Source organism: Elephas maximus, chromosome 12 (genome assembly GCF_024166365.1).
Source record: "Elephas maximus indicus isolate mEleMax1 chromosome 12, mEleMax1 primary haplotype, whole genome shotgun sequence".
Classification (NCBI taxonomy): Eukaryota; Metazoa; Chordata; class Mammalia; order Proboscidea; family Elephantidae; genus Elephas; species Elephas maximus.
In genome coordinates this window covers 41,568,241-41,587,116 of record NC_064830.1, presented here as the reverse complement: position 1 = coordinate 41,587,116, position 18,876 = coordinate 41,568,241, and the positions used below count along the sequence as shown (strand labels likewise).

Genomic DNA, 18,876 nt, shown 5'->3' with positions numbered 1-18,876 from the left:
AGATATTTCCGGCACCTGCTCCGGGCTTCGGATCCGCGGTCTGGTGAAGTGGGGCGGCCCCGGGGTGACTGGTTCTGTGCAGACAGTGAGACCAAAGGTATTTTGTCTCCACTGCTGCCCGTCCTGGCTGATGTGGGGAGGCTGCGGGTGGGCTGGGAGAGAGGTGGAGATGTCACCGCGTGAGCGGCATAGGGGGGACCCAGGTGTGCGGAGAGGATGGGCCGAAAGAAGCGTCCCGCGTGGGGAGGGGCGGGAGGATGAGGCTAGAGCTGGGGGTGGTTTTCAAGGAGTGAGTATGTTTCCTGTGACTCATGAATGTTACTTTTGGGAATATATCCTAAGGAATATATATATAAATATAAATATATAAAGAACACACTTCATTCATGCACAAAGACCTGTATCAAAGTGTTACTTATAATAGGATAAAGTTGGCGACAGCCTGGGTGTTTCAGCAGTGAGAGTTCAGTGACTATTAAGTGAATATTAAGTGACCTCAAAATATAATTTGTAAAATTTTTTAAATAACATGAGGAAGTGCTAATAAATAATAACCCAAATGTTAAGTGAAAAAATGTACGATATGATTGAAAAATTTAACAACCAAAACCTATACAGAGAAAAAAGTTGAAAGGATGCAGTCATGATTTTCTTTGGATGAATGGATTTTTATGAATTTCTCCTTTTACTTTTCTAAACCCTCCCCCCCCAAATTAACTGTAAATAACTTGTAATTCTTTTTGAGTTGAAACATAATAAATTTAGAAACTTAGAAAAACAAGGGTATGTACCTCTGTTTAAACCTCCTGGAAATGCTCTAATACACCTAAGCCCCTTGATTTTCACCATGAGTTGTCTTTAAAGAAGATTACGAACAGCAATTAAATGGTTATATATTGAGCAGTAGATCCTGGTTCTGACCACCTCTTCTCCTGGTCTTTTCTCTCTCTAAAACACCCTATCACAGTGTAGAAGTCATTTGGCTAGGCTTTGTGGGGAATCAAAGATAAATAAGATATGGCTCCTGATTTCAGAAAGCTCCTAGTCTGCCTGGGGGTTGAGAGACCAACAGGTACACAGCTTCAAGAAAATTGTAAAATTTTTAAAAAAGAATAATAGGGAAACTCTTGTTCCAACCTTGATCCTCTTGGCCTTCTGATTTTTTCACAGGGAGCTGCTTTGGTTTCAACTACTAACCCTATGCCAAAAAAAAAGAACCTATTGCCCTGATTCCATTCTTACACATAGCAGCAGTTACCAGTTAAGAGCTTTAACCACTACACCACCAGGGCTCCTTAACGCCATGCCAGTGACTCCCAAATCCTTACCTCTAACTGCCTAAGATACACATACTACCTCACAGACTTCTTGAATGAAGCACATCTAATACTAAACTAATCACACACAGCCATCTAAACTTGGAAGCATGTTCTTCCTTTAGCTTTGCTTAATGGTTCAGCAGTTTCCCAAGCTAAAAATCTCCATTTTATCCTTGATTTTTCTTTCTCCCTTACCACTCATATTCTAGCTGATATTATCTATTCCATCTGCCTCAGAAATATCGCTTGAATCTGGTCCCTTTGTCTACTGAAATAGCTGCACACTTGGTTTACTTTCTCATTGTGGCATTCAAACTATTCCATAGCTTCTTATTAAACTTGGCAACTTTCTTCCTTCTTAGGTCCATCTTGCACATTGTCACATGAATGTGTACTGGTTTCCCCAAATTCCAAATTCCTTAGCAGGTCCTTTATGATGGGGGAGAAAAGGTCGGAAAGGTAGACCAATATTAAGTGATATAAAGCCCTAAATGCCTTGCTAAGATATTTTGAAATAACTTATTTTTTTTATATACTCTAGGCTGTGGAGACCTATCACAGGTTTTTGAACAAAAGAGCAAAATAATTTAAAACTTTTTTTTTTTAAAGATAATTCTGTCCAGCCACACATATTGTCTAGGAAAGAGAAGAGACTGTTACCAAGGAGACCTCTCCTTGTTCAGTAAAATGGGAGAAGTGGTCAGGACCTGGATTAACACAATGTCACGAGGAGTGGAAAGGAATGAAGCATTTTTGTAATTGCTGTTAGGTTTTTAGGAAAAATATGCCAAATTTCTTCTTGTCCCAAAGATGAAAATATGAAAGTAATTCTTCTAAAAGCCTCAGTAGCCTTTATTATTTTGTTTTCCCTTATTCACAAATTCTTAGGTGCTACCCCTGGCCACACACACCCTCAATGGCATTAGACTGAATTGGGTGGCCTGTTGTTATAATTGGCCCGTAGGAATTTTCTCTGCCCAGGAAGATGGATCGTGCAGCATTTATCAATGAAAGTCTTTTGAAAAGTGCATGAATAGATCTTAGGAGAAAACATATATTATACAGACCAGTGGGATAGAGATTGCAGTTTTTTTCATTAGTAATGACAGGGGACTTATTTTTCCATCTAGCAAGCCACTGCAGAACCACTTAATCTTACATCAGCGAGAATGCATAACGTCTTTTTGCAGAATCTTATTAGTAAATGATTCTAAGAGCAAGGATGAAGCTAGCAAGGAGGTATGAGAAATAATTCACAGATAAATTAAAAGCAAATCACCAGGCAGTGTGGTAGAGAATACATTTCTTTGGATTTAGAGTCTGAAGACTTCTCAAGTTTTGTCTTTAACACTTACTACTCAGTGATTAAATAAAACAAGGCTGAAAAATGTCAGTTGGATTCGGTGACACCGATGGCACTGGTGGCTTGGTGAGAGCTCTTTTGGAGAGATGGGAATAGACTCGGATTGGAGTGGGTTAAGAGAGTAAGTGGTGAAGAAATAGCACTGCAAATTCAGACAACTCTTTGATAACTAATCAGATTAAATATGTTTGTTGATCATTTGTGTTTTTTTGTAAATTGCCTGTGGATATTCTATGGCCTTTTTAAAATTTTAAAATTTAGGATATTTGCCTTTTTAACTGGTTTGTAAGAGCTTATTATAAAACTTTCTTTGTCAAAAAATAAGTAAGTAAAGAGGATCCACTTTATCTCTTAATACCACCCCACCCCATCTCAGGAGCCCTGGTGGCGCAGCGGTTAAGAGCTAAGCTGGAAACCAAAAGGTCAGCAGTTCGAATCTACCAGCCACTCCTTGGAAACCCTATGGAGCAGTTCTACTCTCTCCTGTAGATTCGCTGTGAGTCAGTATGTACCAGGAACAGTTTGGTGTATACTATTCCTTATCTTTTTTGCATTTTTTAAAATAAATATACACAAGCACACATATGTATAGACATATAGAGGTAGATTTTTTTTTGTTTTTTCTTCCCTAGGAGCATACTAGTGAATTTCACTGTTCTTTTGGGGGAAGATTTTTCATGTCAGTAGTCATGGAACTTCCTTATTTTTATTTAACTGTTTTCATATTGACGTACATCTAGGTTTGTGTCTTATGCTGCAGTGACCATCCTTATCTATGTATATGTGTGGGTAGGTCTGTCCAAAACCAAACCAAAGCCATTGCCATCAAGTCGATTCTTACTCAGTATGTCTGTAGTGCTATAAAAATAGTGTTTTGGGTTTTTTTTTTTTGCTAAATTTCATACATTTGTTTTACACATTTAGATCTTTACTCCATATGGAATTTATGGTGGTGTAAGATGTAAATGGCAAGTTTCTTAACTTTTTGGAGCTTCAGCTTTCTCAAATAAGAATAATAGTACCTACCTCAAAAAACTGTTGCGTAGAATCCTAATTGACCAGAACCGCGTGTGGCACATAGTAGTCACGTTTACTCACTTGGTTTCTTCTAATTTGACCAGGAAATCCGGGTAATATCTAGGTTATGTTTATAGAATGTGGTCAGTTTAAAAATAGTAACAAGATAATCCTGATTTCCTTTGTTTTTATACATCTTATGTTTCACAGAAAAGCCAGCCACAGAATTCTGCCGTCCAAATGACCGAAGTTAGTAATGTTCTTCCAGATTTTAAATTGGTAACAAATAGAATTTTAAGTGTTGCCTTTGCTTACCCTTCAGCATCAAGAATAAAGGAAAATAAAGCAAATGGCAAGAAAGAGGCGGGTGAGAACCGTCTAAAGGAAAAATATACAGTGAAACCTGCAAGAGCTGGAACTCAGCTGGACTGCCTTGTTTTTCTGGGTCTCAAAAGTTTTTGCCTTTGACAGGGCGTAGTCTTACCACTTTTCTATTGTTCTTTTTAGTGGAAAATATTTGAGTTTTCCTTCTCTGACAGGTTTCCGCCTTACACAGGTTCTGGCTTTTGCAGGTTTTACTATACTTGAAAGCCTTAAAAATGAGATTCTTTTAAACCATCTTGGACCTTAATTGCAATAAAAATGATTATTCTGTGAAATAATATGATGCATTTCTGTAATGAGATTTTGGTACTTAATTTTATAAGATTTTTATCGTTATGAACACTTACGATATTTATGTAATTTTTGTAATCTAGTTACAAAAAGAATTTGAGGCAGCTATCTACTGTGTTGATTGGTGTTATTTTTTCCATGACAAGTTTACTAATTTCAGGCTTTAAAAGCATGTGCTTTTTAAAAATAATTTGTTTTTGTTGTTGAGAATATACACAGCAGAACATAGACCAATTCAGCAGTCTCTACGTGGACAATTCAGTTACATTGATTACATTCTTTGAGTTGTGCAACCATTCTCACCCTCCTTTTCCAAGTTGTTCCTTCCTAATGAACATAAACTCACTGCCCCCTAAGTTTTCTATCTAATCTTTAGAGTTGCTGTTGTCAGTTTGATCCCATATAGACAGTCCTTAAAAGGACTCAATGCTCAAGGGAGACGTTCTTTACTAGTGAAGCTAAGCTATTGTTTGGTTTTAAAAAGACTTCAGGAGATATTTTTGGTTTAAGGTTTAAAGATTGACTCAGGGTAGTAGTTTTGGGGGTTCATCCCGCATCCATGACTCCAGAATATCTGGATTCCATGAGAATTTGAAATTCTGTTCTGCATTTTCCCCGTTATAATCGGATTCTTCTATAGAACTTTGATCAAAATGTTCAGTAATGGTAGCTGAGCACCATGCAGTTCTGGTCTCAGGGCAAACAAGGCAGTTGCTCATGGAAGCAGTTAGCCACACATTCCATTTCCTCCTCCTATTCCTGACTTTCCCTCCTCTGTTGCTCCAGGTGAAGAGAGATCAATTGTTGTACCTTGGATGGCCACTTGAAAGCTTTTAAGACCCCAGGCACTATGCAATGCACTAAACACATTGTTAGGCAATTTACTGGGATGTCCCTTGAAACCAGGACCCTAAACCTCTAAACCAAGGAACTAAATCCCATGAGGTGTTTGGCTGTACAAAAGCAGCCTCAGCATCTACTCTTTTTTGATTGTTGTAGTTAAGCGCTCAGCTGCTAACCCAAAAATCAGTGGTTTGAAACCACTAGCTGCTTCACGGGAGAAAGATGTGGCAGCCTGCTTCAATAAAGGTTTGCAGCCTTGGAAACCCTATGGGTTAGTTCTACTCTGTCTTATAGGGTTGCTCTGAGTTGGAATTGATGGCAATGAGTTTTTAATGGGGGGTAAATACATCTATCATGCAACTTTTCCCAGTTCAACTTTTTACAAGTATACAACTTGTTGGCAGCAATTACATTAATCAGCTGGGCAACCCTACCCACATGCTGCGTGTTTTATTGGCCCAGTGCAAACCGCTAGCATCGTAAAGGGGCTATATCCGAAAGTGTGATTATCAGTAACTTACAGAGACACAATATTAAAATGCCTTTTTTTTTTTTTGTTATTTGACTCCTTTGAGTAGCTTGACATTTTAGACACACTTTATCTCTTACAACATAAATATTGCTATTATTTTGCCTGTTGTACTAATATTTAGTATCCTGATTCTTTTACCAGGGAAGCTGGAACTAGAGGTGCCCCCAAAATATATTTTGGCTGCATACCTAATGGACTAGTGTGAAACCCAATATTCTACAGAGGTAATTATAGAGCGAGGCCTGTGAGACAAAAGAAAAACCTGAAATTTCATCCCTGTTACTAAAATCTTATTATTAAAACATTTTAGTAGCCAGATCTCAAAAATTTAATCCTATTTTTTCAAGAACAATAATTTCTCAGCCAGCTGCTGGATTTAGCTTGTGGTCACTATGCTGCACACTTTGACTGCTAAATAGTAACTATCAGCTGGGCATTGTGGAGGTGCAGGATATTTTGGGATACCTCATTTTTATTTAACTTTTTTTCATTCTTATGTCCAAACGAAGATAATTTATCATGGATGTTACACATAATTTTGGAGATTTTCTACGTCGTGAAAGTTGAAGGTAATAACTATAGGGTCGCTATGAGTCGGAATCAACTTGATGGCACTGGGTTTTATTTTTTGTTTTTTTAATTCATCCTCATAAGGTGTGGATAATTTCCAGATAGGATGTTTACTTAAAAGACTCGTGGCTAAATAGGATTTAAAACTGAAAATGAAAGGGTTTTTTGTTTGTTTAGTGTTACCAGTACTAGTATGTCAAACAATTTTTACAAAGATTAGAATTATGATATAATTTAATTTCTGTCACTGTGCTTTATATTTTTATTTAAATTTTCATAAATATCTGTTGGGTGAAAAAATAATATAATGTTTTTCCTAGAGTTAACTAGCTAATACACTCTCTTAATACTTACATTGTTAGTCCACTTCCCAATCAACTACATGAAAGCCCTTCAGTAGCTGTTTTTGTTTTTCTAATGTTGACGCATCCCTGCATACCTGGTATGAATCCCACTTGGTCGTGGGTGAATTATTTTTTTGATACGTTGTTGAATTCTATTGGCTAAAATTTTGTTGAGGATTTTTGCATCTGTGTTCATGAGGCATATTGATCTGTAATTTTCTTTTTTTGTGATGTCTTTCCCAGGTTTTTGTATCAGGGTTATGTTAGCTTCATAGAATGAGTTTGGGAGTATTCCATCCCTTTCTATGCTCTGAAATACCATTAGTAGTACTGGTGTTAACTCTTTTCTGAAAGTTTGGTAGAATTCTCCAGTGAAGCTGTCAGGGCCAGGGTTTTTTTTTGTTGGAGTTTTTAAACTACCTTTTCATTCTCTTCTTTCATTATAGGTTTATTTAATTGTTCTACCTGTTTGTGTTAGTTTAGGTAGGTAGTGTGTTTCTAGAAATTTGTTATCTCCTCTAGGTTTTCAAATCTCTTGGAGTACAGTTTTTCATAGTATTGTTAGGATTTAATTCATTTGGGTCTGTTGTGATACTGCCCATCTCATTTTTTATTTGGGTTATCTGCTTCCTCTTCTGTGTTTCTTTTGTCAGTTTGGCCAATAGTTTACCCATTTTGCTGATCTTTTCAAACAACCAACTTTTGGTCTTGTTGACTCTTTCAATTGTTTTTCTATTCTCTATTGCATTTATTTCTGCTCTAATTTTTATTTTTTGCTTTCTTCTGGTGCCCAAGAGCTTCTTTTGGTGCTCTCTTTCTATTTGTTAGAGTTGTGGGGTTAATGTTTTGATTTTGGCTCTTTCTTCTTTTTGGATATGTGCATTTATTGCTATAAATTGGCCTCTGAGGACTGCTTTTGCTGTGTCCCAGAGGTTCTGGTAGGATGTGTTTTCATTCTCATTTGATTCTGTGAATTTCTGTATTTCACCCTTAATTTCTTCTATAACCCAGTAGTTTTTGAGCAAGGCGTTGTTGAGTTTCCATGTGTTTGATTTTTTTCCTTGTTTTTTGTGTTATTGATTTCTACTTTTATGGCTTTATGGTCAGAAAAGATGCGCATAATATTTCGATGTTTTGGATTCTGTTAAGGTTTGCTTTATGGCCTAATATGTGGTCTATTCTGGAGAATGTTCCATGTGTGTTGGAAAAGAAAGTATACTTGGCTCCTGTTGGGTGGAGTGTTCTGTATATGTCTTTGACATCAAGTTGGTTGATTGTGGCATTTAGATCTTCCGTGTCTTTTTTGAGCTTCTTTCTGGATGTTCTGTCCATTACTGAAAGTGGCATGTTGAAGTCCACTAGTTCTCTTTTCAATGCTGTTAGAGTTTGTTTTATGTATTTTGGAGCCCTGTCGTTGGGTGCATAAATATTATGATTATGTCCTCCTGGTGTATTGACCCTTTAATCATTATGTAGTGTCCTTCCTCATCCTTTGTGGTGGATTTTCCTTTAAAGTCTATTTTGTCAGAGATTAATATTGCCACTCCTGCTCTTTTTTGATTATTGTTTGCTTGATGTATTTTTCCATCCTTTGAGTTTTAGTTTGTGTTTTTGAGTCTAAAGTGTGTCTGTTGTACGCAGCATATAGACAAATCATGTTTTTTTAAGCCATTCTGCCACTCTCTGTCTCTTTATAGGTACATTTAGTCCATCTGCATTCAGTGTAATTATTGATAGGTATGAGTTTAGTGCTGTCATTTTGACGTCTTTTTTGTGTGTGTTACTGACAGTTTCTTTGTTCCACTTAATTTTCTGTACTGAGTTGTTTTCTTTATGGATTTTCTTTTCATGTTTTTCATTGTTGTTGATTTTTTATTTGCTGAGTCTTTATGTTTTTCTTGTTTTTATTTTGATATGTAGGATTGTTAGTTTCCTTTGTGGTTACCTTAATATTTACCCATATTTATCTAAGTTTAAAGTGATCTTTTATTTCTTTATATCGCCTCGACTTCCTCTACATATGAAAGATCTGACTACATATTTTTTGTTTTAATGTTGTCATGTTTTACATATTGATGTCTCTTTTTCTCTATTTTCAGTGTTTTAGCTTTGATTTTTTTTTTTTTACTTTCCTATCTGGGTTGATACCTGGTTGTCTGTCTTGTGTTCTTGGCCTGGGGTGTTATCTGATGTTATTGATTCTCTAACCGGAGGACTCCCTTTAGTATTTCTTGTAATTTTGGTTTTGTTTTTACAAATTCCCTAAACTTCAGTTTATCTGGAAATGCCCTAATTTTGCCATCTTATTTGAGAGACAGTTTTACTGGATATATAATTCTTGATTGGCAATTTTTTTTCTTTAAGGCTTTGTATATATGTCATCTTGTTGGCTTCTTGCCTGCATGGTTTCTGCTGAGTAGTCAGAGCTTAGTCTTATTGACTCTCCTTTGTAGGTGACTTTTCATTTATCTAACCGCTCTTAAAATTCTCTGTCTTTGGTTTTGGCGAGTTTGATTATAATATGTCTCAGTGACTTTCTTTTGGGATTTGCCTTGTGTGGAGTTCAGTGAGCTTCTTGGATAGATATTGTCTCATCTTTCACAGTATCGGGAAAGTTTTCTGGCAACAAATCTTCAGCAGTTCTCTCTGTATTTTCTAGTGTCCCCCTGCCCAGTTCTGCTTCTCCAGTCACTCATAGGTTATTCCTCTTGATAGAGTCCTACATAATTCTTAGGGTTTCTTCATTTTTTTGAAGTTCTTCTATCTGATTTTTCCTCAAATAAGTTGGTGTCAAGTGCTTTATCTTCAATCTCACCAATTCTGATTTCCATTGCCTCAGTTCTGCTCCTGTGACTTTCTATTAAGTTGTCTAATTCTGAAATTTTATTGTTAATCTTTTGGATTTCTGTTTGCTGTCTCTCTGTGGATTCTTGTAGCCTGTTAAATTTGTCATTATGCTCTTGTATAAGCTTCTTAAGTTCCTCTCTTGCTTTGTCTGTGTGTTCCTTGGCTTGTTCTGGGTTTTGTCTGTTCTCCTTCCTGATCTCTTGAAGAGTTTTGTATTTTAGTCTTTTGAATTCTACCACTGGTAATTCCAAGAAGTTATCTTCTTCTGGAAAATTTCTTGATTCTTTGTTTTGGTGGCTTGCTGAAGCCATCATGATCTGCCTCTTTATGTGCTTTGATGTTGACTGTTGTCTCTGAGCCATCAATAAGTTACATTTATTTTATGTTTGCTTACTGTGTCCTAGCTTGTTTTGATATGCCCAAATAGGCTGGTTATGTGAGCTAGTTTGATTATTTGCATCTTTGAAACTCTCATATCCTGTCTCCAAGTGGTTAGAGCTCTTTTTAGGTGTGAGCCCAGGAGTCCGTTTACTTTTCTTGTGTGGATTCAACTCAGGTGTCCGGGTTGTTGGTCACTGAGTGTGTGGTGCAGGCTCTCACCCACAGTCCTAGACGGGCAGGGGTGATTGGACTAGGCACAAGTATCTGGCTGCAATAGGGGGTCTTGTGCTGAGCAAGGCAGGGGGCTGACTGCTGCCCCGAATGTCCGGGTGGAAAGTGTGTCCCTGTTCCCTAGAGCGTGTAGGTGACCGGGAGTCGCCCCTTGTTCTTGGACTCCTGTCATGGGTGGCTCGGTAGAGTGAGTGGGGCCACCAGCCTTCAGTCCCCAGATGTGCATAGGTGAGGCTGGTACTTAATGGGCAGGGTGGTGTCAGATGTCACGAATCTGCCACTACCCCTTCTAGCAGATACAGATGAAAATAGGCTTCAGGTATATACCCTGTTGTACTGTGCTAATGAGGGCCTGCACTGTTGAAATGGGCTCACACAAGTCTGTGCAAGGGTGAAAGGCATTCCAAGTCCTGGACCTCTATGCCTGTGCCTAGGTAAAGGGGCTGTGCCTGCCCTGAGTTCCCAGCTTAGGGGAGCTGGCGGGTTACCTTTCCCGTTTGTAAATTTGTTCCCTCTCCAAAGCCAGGCGAATGGCTCGGGACGGGCCAGGTCCCGCTTCTGGCCCAGGGAGTGCAGCAATCACTGAAGCTGGACCGGGACCTGAGCAGAGCAGGGAGGGGGCAGGTAAATGGGAGAAAGGTACTTCCCTCAAGGTATTTTTTTGGATCCGTGCAGTAGGTTAGACGCTTGTACTTATCTTTTGCTGACTGAGTGCCATTTCTCGCTGGGTCTGGAGGCTTGAGCAGACTCTTCATTGCTCGGTCTTTCCCGATGTAGAAAACATGTCCCGAGCATCACCGTTTGCCTCAATGTGTATGCCAACCAATCCAGCCTGCAGGGTGCCGGTGCTGGCCAGGTCAGGTCTGGCAACTCCTCGCTGCTTCTGAAGTGTCTCTCCTTCCCTCTGCCACTCAGTCCTCAACTTTGTCTTTGATATTCAGAGCTCCTCCACTGTCACATATAATGGATTCACTTGTTTTTTTTGGGTCTTTGTTGTAAGAGGGGTCTCAGGAAGCATCTGACTACTGCATCACCTTGGCCCCGCCTCTTAGTAGTTGTTTTTGTGCTAAGGTTAATCTTCCACAGTTACTTATTATTGTAACATTTTATTCTTATAACCATTATTACACGTTTATGTGTCAGTAGACTAAGAGTTTCGAAGTATAATGTATCTGAGGCAATTTTCCACTCCGAGTTAAGTAAAGAATGCTGATGTTTATCTATATTTGAAAGTGAAGATGCAGATATTGCAACTTATTCAAAAGGAAGTGCCTTATTCTTAGTATTGATCTTACACACTTTAGATATGCATGAACACACACAAGTTCAGGGATGCTGGAAATGACATGAGAGTAGGCATTTGGCTATTCAGCCTTCCAAAGATTGAAACCTGAACCAGACAATAGATTTTGGCTGAGTATTAAAGCAAAGCCAAACTTTTGGTGCATCCCACCTTGAAGCTCACTTAAAGGAACAGCAAACCAGGTTCTGTAAATAGGATGATTCAGGGAGTTTTCATGTGTGACACTGATATAAAGTGTTTTTTTGCATCTCCCCTGGAGTTTCCCTAGGAAGAAAGTTTTCAGTAGTTGCTAAATATTGCATCATTTTTATAAAATGTTAAATTTATATCATGATTTATCACCATTATTTGTCCTCATGATTTAAATGATTACATGAGTTCTTTAAGACCTGGAACCTTGTGCTAATCTGTATGGTTGCTTATCTTTTTTTTTTTTTTTAAATCATACAGGGATTGAGAAATGCTAGCATATAGCTGCATGTGGACTGGTGGAGGGGAATGCCTCTAATATAGTACTCTCCATTGTTTCAGTCATTTTTTGAGAGGCTGGATTACATAACAGCCTTAGATAGTATGTTCAAATATAGTCCAAAGGGGCTTACTAACTCAGTATTATGGGGGCCTGAAGCAACAAAAATATAACCAATGTAACCCCTGATCCAGTTGAAAACTCCTTATGTGGTGTAATTTATGTAGAACAGTCATCTGAATAATACTTGCCAGTGCCCGTAAGGCTAGGAGCTGACTGGCAAAGAAGTTATGTCTACTTTCTGCTTTCAGAGACTTTGCATGTTAGTTAGGGAGACAAGACATGATACATGAAAAAGTGACTGGTGATTCTGGGTAATAAGCTAAAGATGTTTAGACTAAGAGTTGTAGGCATTCATAGGACACAAGAATTACTTTCAGGTGGATGGTTAAGGAAGGCCTCTCAGAGGAGATGGTTTAAACTGGGTTTTCAATTCAACCAAGGAGCCGTGGTGGCACAGTGGTTAAGCATTTGGCAGCCAATGGAAAGGTCAATGGTTCAAACCCACCAGCCGTTCCACGGGAGAAAGATATGGCAGTCTGCTGCTGTAAAGATTACCGAAAACCAAACCCATTGCCATCAAGTTGATTCTGACTCATAAGCAACCCTGTCAGATAGGGTTGAACTGCCCCGTAGGTTTTCCCAAGGGTGTAATCTTTATAGGCGCAGGCTACCAGGTCTTTCTCCTGATGAGTGACTGGTGGGTTTGAACCGTCAGCCTTTCCGGTTAACAGTCAAGTGCTTAATCACTGTGCCATCAGGGCTCCTCTGTAAAGATTACAGCCTTGGAAACTCGATGGGACAGTTCTGTTCTGTCCTATAGGTTTACTGTGATTTGGAATTGACTCGATGGCAATGGGTTTTTTTTTTTTTTGTCAATTCAACTGTCATTTATTGTGTGCTTTGAATGGACCAGGCATTGTAACTACAAAGATTAATAAAAAAAAGTAGAAAGAAATAAGGCTGGGAAAGTAGGTAGATCTAGATTGGGAAGGGCTTCGAATGCCACACTCAGAAATTCAGAGTATCCTGTAGGCCTGTCCAGTATAGTAGTCACTAGCCACTGTGTGGCTTCTGAGCATTTGAAATACGATTAGTGTGACTGAGGAACTGAATTTTAAATTACATAACATATGTGGCTAGCAGCTACTGTATTGAACAGTGCAGCCATAAGCAGTGGGTAGGTAACCTCAGATAATTTTAAAGGTGTTAAGTGATATACTTAAAAAGGATATTTTAAGATGGGTTCTGTACAAGGCAGATTGGAGGAGGAAAGACAATTTAGAGTTAGGGAAATAGGAGGAGACTGTTGCAGTCATCTAGGTTTAAGGTAATGGTGCTAGTGGGAATGACAGGAAGGACTGGGTTCAAGAAACAGTTTGGAGAATTAATAGAACTTGTAATTAATTGAGAAGGCAGAAGGAGAAGTCAAACCGAGTCCCTAGTTTTTAGCCTGAGTGAATATGAGAATGGTGGTATCTTTAACTGAGGGAGCTGCTGTTTTTTATTTTTCCATTTTTTTTTTTAATTGTGGTGAAAATATTACAACAAAACATTTGCCAATTCAGCAATTTCTACATGTATAATTCAGTGATATTAATTATATGCTTCATGTTGTACAACCATTCTGGCTATCCTTTTCCAAATTATTCCACCACCATTAACATAACCTCAATGCCTCCTAAGCAAAAACTCCCCCTTTTCCCCTCCTTCCCACCCGTTATTGTTATTAGGTGCCATCAAGTCTGTTCCAAATCATGGCAACCTCATGTAGAACAGAATGAAACACTGCCTGGTCAATACCATCCTCACAGTCACTACTATGTTTGAGCCCATTGTTGTAGCCACTGTGTCAATCCATAGGTAAGTGAGTGCTTCCAGCATTGCATCCCTTTGTTGAAACATCTCAGCTGGTATTCCATCAATTCTTGGAGCCTTGTTTTTCTCCAATGCCTTCAGTACAGCTTGGACTTCTTCCTTCATATGCCCTTGATCATACCGTACCTCCTAAAATGATCGAACGTTGACCGATTCTTTTTGGCACAGTGACTTTGTGTATTCCTTCCATCTTTTTTTGATGCTTCCTGCATCGTTTAGTATTTTGCCCATAGAATCCTTCAGTATTGCAACTGGAGGCTTGAATTTTTTCTTCAGTTCTTTCAGCTTGAGAAATGCTGAGTGTGTTCTTCCCTTTTGGCTTTCTAACTCCAGGCCTTTGCACATTTCATTATAATACTTTACTTTGTCTTCTCGAGCCACCCTTTGAAATCTTGTGTTCAGCTCTCTTATTTGATCATTTCTTCCATTCAGTTTAGCTGCTCTACATTCGAGACCAAGTTTCAGAGTCTTTTCTGACATCCATTTTGGTCTTTTCTTTCTTTCCTGTCTTTTTAATGACCTTTTGCTTTCTTCATGTCTGATATCCTTGATGTCATCCCACAACTCATCTGGACTTTGGTCATTAGTGTTCAATGCATCAAATCTATTCTTGAGAGAGTCTCTAAATTCAGGTGGGATATACTCAAGGTTGTACTTTGGCTGTTCTAGACTTGTTTTAAATTTTCTTCAGCTTTAACTTGAACTTGCATATGAACAACTGATGTTCTGTTCCATAGTCAGCCTCTGACCTTGTTCTGATTGATGATATTGAGCTTCTCTATCCTCTCTTTCCACAGATACAGTTGATTTGATTCCTGTTTATTCCATCTGGCATGTAGTTGCTGTTTATGTTGTTGAAAAAAGGTATTTGCAATGGATAAGTCATTGGTCTTGCAAAATTCTATCTTGAGATTTCCAGTCTCACTTCTATCACCAAGGACATATTTTCCAACTACTGATCCTTGTTTCCAGCTTTCGCATTCCAATCACTGGAAATTATCAATGCATCTTGATTGCATGTTTGATCAATTTCCGATTGCATAAGTTGGTAAAAATCTTCACTTTCTTCATCTTTGACCTTAATGGTTGGTGTATTAATTTGAATAATAGTTGTATTAACTGGTCTTCCTTGTAGGGGTATATGGATATTATCCTATTGCTGACAGCTTTATATTTCGGGATAGATAGTAGACCATATGATTATCCAATTCAAAGTGGCCAATACCAGTCTGTTTCAGCTCACTAATGCCTAGGTTATCGATCTTTATGTGTTCCATTTCATTTTTAATCACTTCCAATTTTCCTAGATTCATACTTTGTGCATTCCATGTTCCAATTATTAATGGATGTTTGCAGCTGTTTCTTCTCATTTTGAGTCGTGCCACATCAGCAAACGAAGGTCCCAAAAGCTTGACTCCATCCGTGTCATTAAGGTCAACTCTACTTTGAGGAGGTAGCTCTTCCTCAGTGGCATTTTGAGTGCCTTCCAACCTGAGGGGCTCATCTTGCGACACTATATCAGACAGTGTTCCACTGCTATTCATAAGGTTTTCACTGGCCAATTTTTTCGGAAGTAGACTGCCAGGTACTTCTTCCTAGTCTGTCTTACTCTGGAAGCTCCACTGAAATCTCGTGGCATTGGAAATACTGGTGGCATAGCTTCTGGCATCACAACAACACACAAGCCACCACAGTGCAACAAATTGACAGACAAGAGGTGGGTAACACCTGGTCACCACTAATAATCTTTGGTTTCTATGTATTTGCTTATTTCATATAAATGAGATCATACAGTATTTGTCCTTTTGCAACTGATTTATTTCGCTTAGCATAATGTTTTCAAGGTTCATCCATGCTGTATCAGGATTTCATTTCTCTTTATGGCTGAGTGGTATCCCACTGTATGTGTATACCACATTTTGGTTATTGTGAAAAGTGCTTCAGTGAACCCTGGTGTACAGATTTCTGTTCGCCTTCCTGCCTTTGCTTCTTCTGGGTATATACCTAGGATTGGGATTGCTGGGTCATGTGGTAGTTCTGTTTTCAACATTTTTTTTTTTTTGGGTCAGCGTTTGTACATTTTTATTTGCCTGATTGAAATGAGTAAAGGCGTTAGAGCTTTAAAGCTATGAAGTCTGTGAAAAAGGAACAGGGAACCGATGCAGCTTAGTGCTTCTCCTCAGCAATGGTGGCTGGGTTTGAGATTTATTGAAAGATCCTTCTCTGTTGGGTAGGCACTCCTGTTAGAAGATAAATTTCAGATCCTTAGAATAGAACATAATCAAGAAGTTAAGTGACTCTAGATATATATTTGAAAATTTTATTAGCATAATTTCAAGGTTTTTTTTTTTTATAATTTGTTGTCCCCTTTTATAGTGTCTAAATCATTTTCCCATTTTTAGTTGCATTGGTTGTCTTTTTATTATGCTTTAGGTGAAGGTTTACAGAGCAAATTAGTTTTTCATTAAACAATTAATGCACATATTGTTTTGTGACACTGGTTGCCAGCCCTGCGATGTGTCAGCACTCTCCCCTTCTTGACCCCATTTCCACTCATCCAGCTTTCCCGTGTCCTCCTGCCTTCTTGTCCTTGCCCCTGGGCTGGTGTGCCCAGTTAGTCTCCTATACATCCTTGAGAGACGTGTGTTATTGTTTGTTCTATAGGCCTGTCTAATCTTTGGCTGAAGGGTGAACTTCAGAAGTGACTTAAGTACTTAGTTAAAAGGGTGTCCAGGGGCCATACTCTCAGGATTTCTCCAGTGTCTGTCAGACCAGTAAGTCTGATGTTTTGTTTCGTGAGTTTGAATTTTGTTCTACATTTTTGACCAGCTCTGTGCAGACTCTGTTGTGATGCCTGTCAGAGCAGTCAGTAGTGGTAGCCGGGCACGATCTAGTTCGGTTGGATGCAGTCTGGTGGAAGTTGTGGTTTATTCATTCTTTAGACTAATCTTTCCCTTGTGTCTTTGGTTCTCTTCAATCTCCCTTGCTCCAGATGGGGTGGGACCTGTAGACAAATCTTAGATGGCTGCTCACAAGGTTTAAAGACCCCAGATGCTACTCACCAAAGTAAGATGTGGAACATTTCCTTTTCAAACCGTGTTATGTCAGTTGAGCTAGATGTCCCCCGAGACCATGGTCCCCAGCCTTCAGCTTAGTAATTCAGTCCCTCACATTGTTTGGATGTGTCTGTGAAGCTTCTGGAAACCCAGGTGGCATAATGGTTAAGAGCTATGGCTCCTAACCAAAAGGTTGGCAGTTGGAATCGACCAGGTGCTCCTTGGAAACTGTATGGGACAGTTCTGCTCCATCCTATAGGGTCGGAATAGACTCAACGGCAGCGGGTTTGGTTTTTTTTTTTTTTAAATGAAGCTTCTACGACTTTGCTTTGGTCAAGTTGTGCTGACTTTTCCCAGTATTGAGTACTTTATTTCACCCAAGTTAACACTTGTCTAGTTAATGTTTTTCTCTCCCCACCCCACCCCTTTCTCTTAACCATCAAAGATTGTTTCTTTCTATGTATAAACCTTTTTATGAGTTTTTATAATAGTGGTCTCATACAATATTTGTCCTTTTCTGATTGACTTATTTCACTCAGCATAATGCCCTCCACATTCATCCATGTTACGAGTTTTTTGGCAGATTCATCATTGTTCTTTATCGTTGCGTAGTATTCCATTTTGTGTTCGTACCATAGTTTGTTTATCCATTCATCCGTTGATGGGCACTTAGGTTCTTTTAATCTTTTTTGCTATTGTGAATAATGTTGCAGTGAACATGGGTGTGTGTGTATATGTCTATTTGTGTGATGGCTCTTATTTCTCTAGGATATATTCCCCCTAGGAGTGGGACTGCTAGATTGTATGGTATTTCTATTTCTAGCTTTTTAAGGAAACACCATATTGTTTTCCAAAATGTTTGTACCATTTTGCATTCCCACCAGCAGTGAATAAGAGTTCCAATCTCCCCGCAGCCTCTCCAACTTTTGTTATTTTCTGTTTTTTTGATTAGTCCCAGTAATGTCGAGGTAAGATGGTATCTCATTGTAGTTTTGATTTGCATTTCTGTAATGGCTAGTGATTGAGAGCATTTCCTCATGTGTCTGTTAGCTGCCTGAATGTCTTCTTTGGTGAAGTGTCTGTTTATATCCTTTGTCCATTTTTTAATTGAATTATTTATCTTTTTGTTGTAGAGGTGTTAGATTTTCCTATAGATTTTAGAGATTAGACCTTTGTTGGATATGTTATAGCTAAAATTTTTTTCCTTGTTTTTAGGTTCTCTTTTTACTCTTTTGTTGCTTAATTTTTAGAAGATCCCACTTATATAGCTTATATTCTGGTGTTGATGTAAGTTATGGTTATATTCAATTTTATGAGGTACCATGAAACTATTTTCCTTTTATACATGTTAAGTTTAAAATGAATCTGAGTAGGGCTGGTATTAGCCATAATGTAAAACCCAACGTGCATTTGACTGTTATTGTAGCTCAGCAAAGAAGCCAGGAGAAGAGATGCAGATCTGAGAATAATACACACAGGGGATGATAACTGAAACCATAGAGGTAGATGACATTGGAAGGAAGGAAAAGAGGAAAAAGTGATGAAAACTCAGTACCAAACTTTTGGCTCTATTCAGTCTAGATAAAAATTGGAAACCAGGTGATTTCTTATCTCTAGGGAAGTGGTTGAAAAAATTTTGGTACATACTTACTGTGGAATACCTTGCAGCTTCTTAAAAGATTGTTGTTGTTGTTAGGTGCCATCGAGTTGGTTCCAACTCATAGCGACCCTGTGTACAACAGAATGAAACACTGCCTGGTCCTGCGCCATCCTTACAATCATTGTTATACTTGAGCTCATTGTTGCAGCCACTGTGTCGGTCCACCTCGTTGAGGGTCTTCCTCTTTTCCACTGACCCTGTACTTTACCAAGCATGGATGTCCTTCTCCAGGGACTGATCCCTCCTTACAACATGTCCAAAGTATGTAAAACGCAGCCTCACCATCCTTGCTTCTAAAGAGCACTCTGGTTGTACTTCTTTCAAGACA

General features: G+C 38.6%; 1 protein-coding gene across 6 annotated transcripts in view; it reads left to right on the top strand.

Moving 5' to 3' along the window:
* Positions 1 to 5: 5 nt before the first annotated feature.
* The window catches only part of WDCP (WD repeat and coiled coil containing), a 35,204-nt gene continuing 16,333 nt past the window's right edge, over positions 6 to 18,876 (top strand). The window contains exons 1-3 of one of the 6 annotated variants that reach the window (XM_049904113.1): positions 6 to 97; positions 3,059 to 3,186; positions 5,891 to 5,973. The gene's annotated coding sequence lies outside the window, so the exon portion shown is untranslated. Of the gene's footprint in view, positions 98 to 3,058; positions 3,187 to 5,890; positions 5,974 to 18,876 lie in introns of those variants that run through there. The other 5 variants (XM_049904118.1, XM_049904117.1, XM_049904115.1 and 2 more) reach the window with 5 other exon arrangements.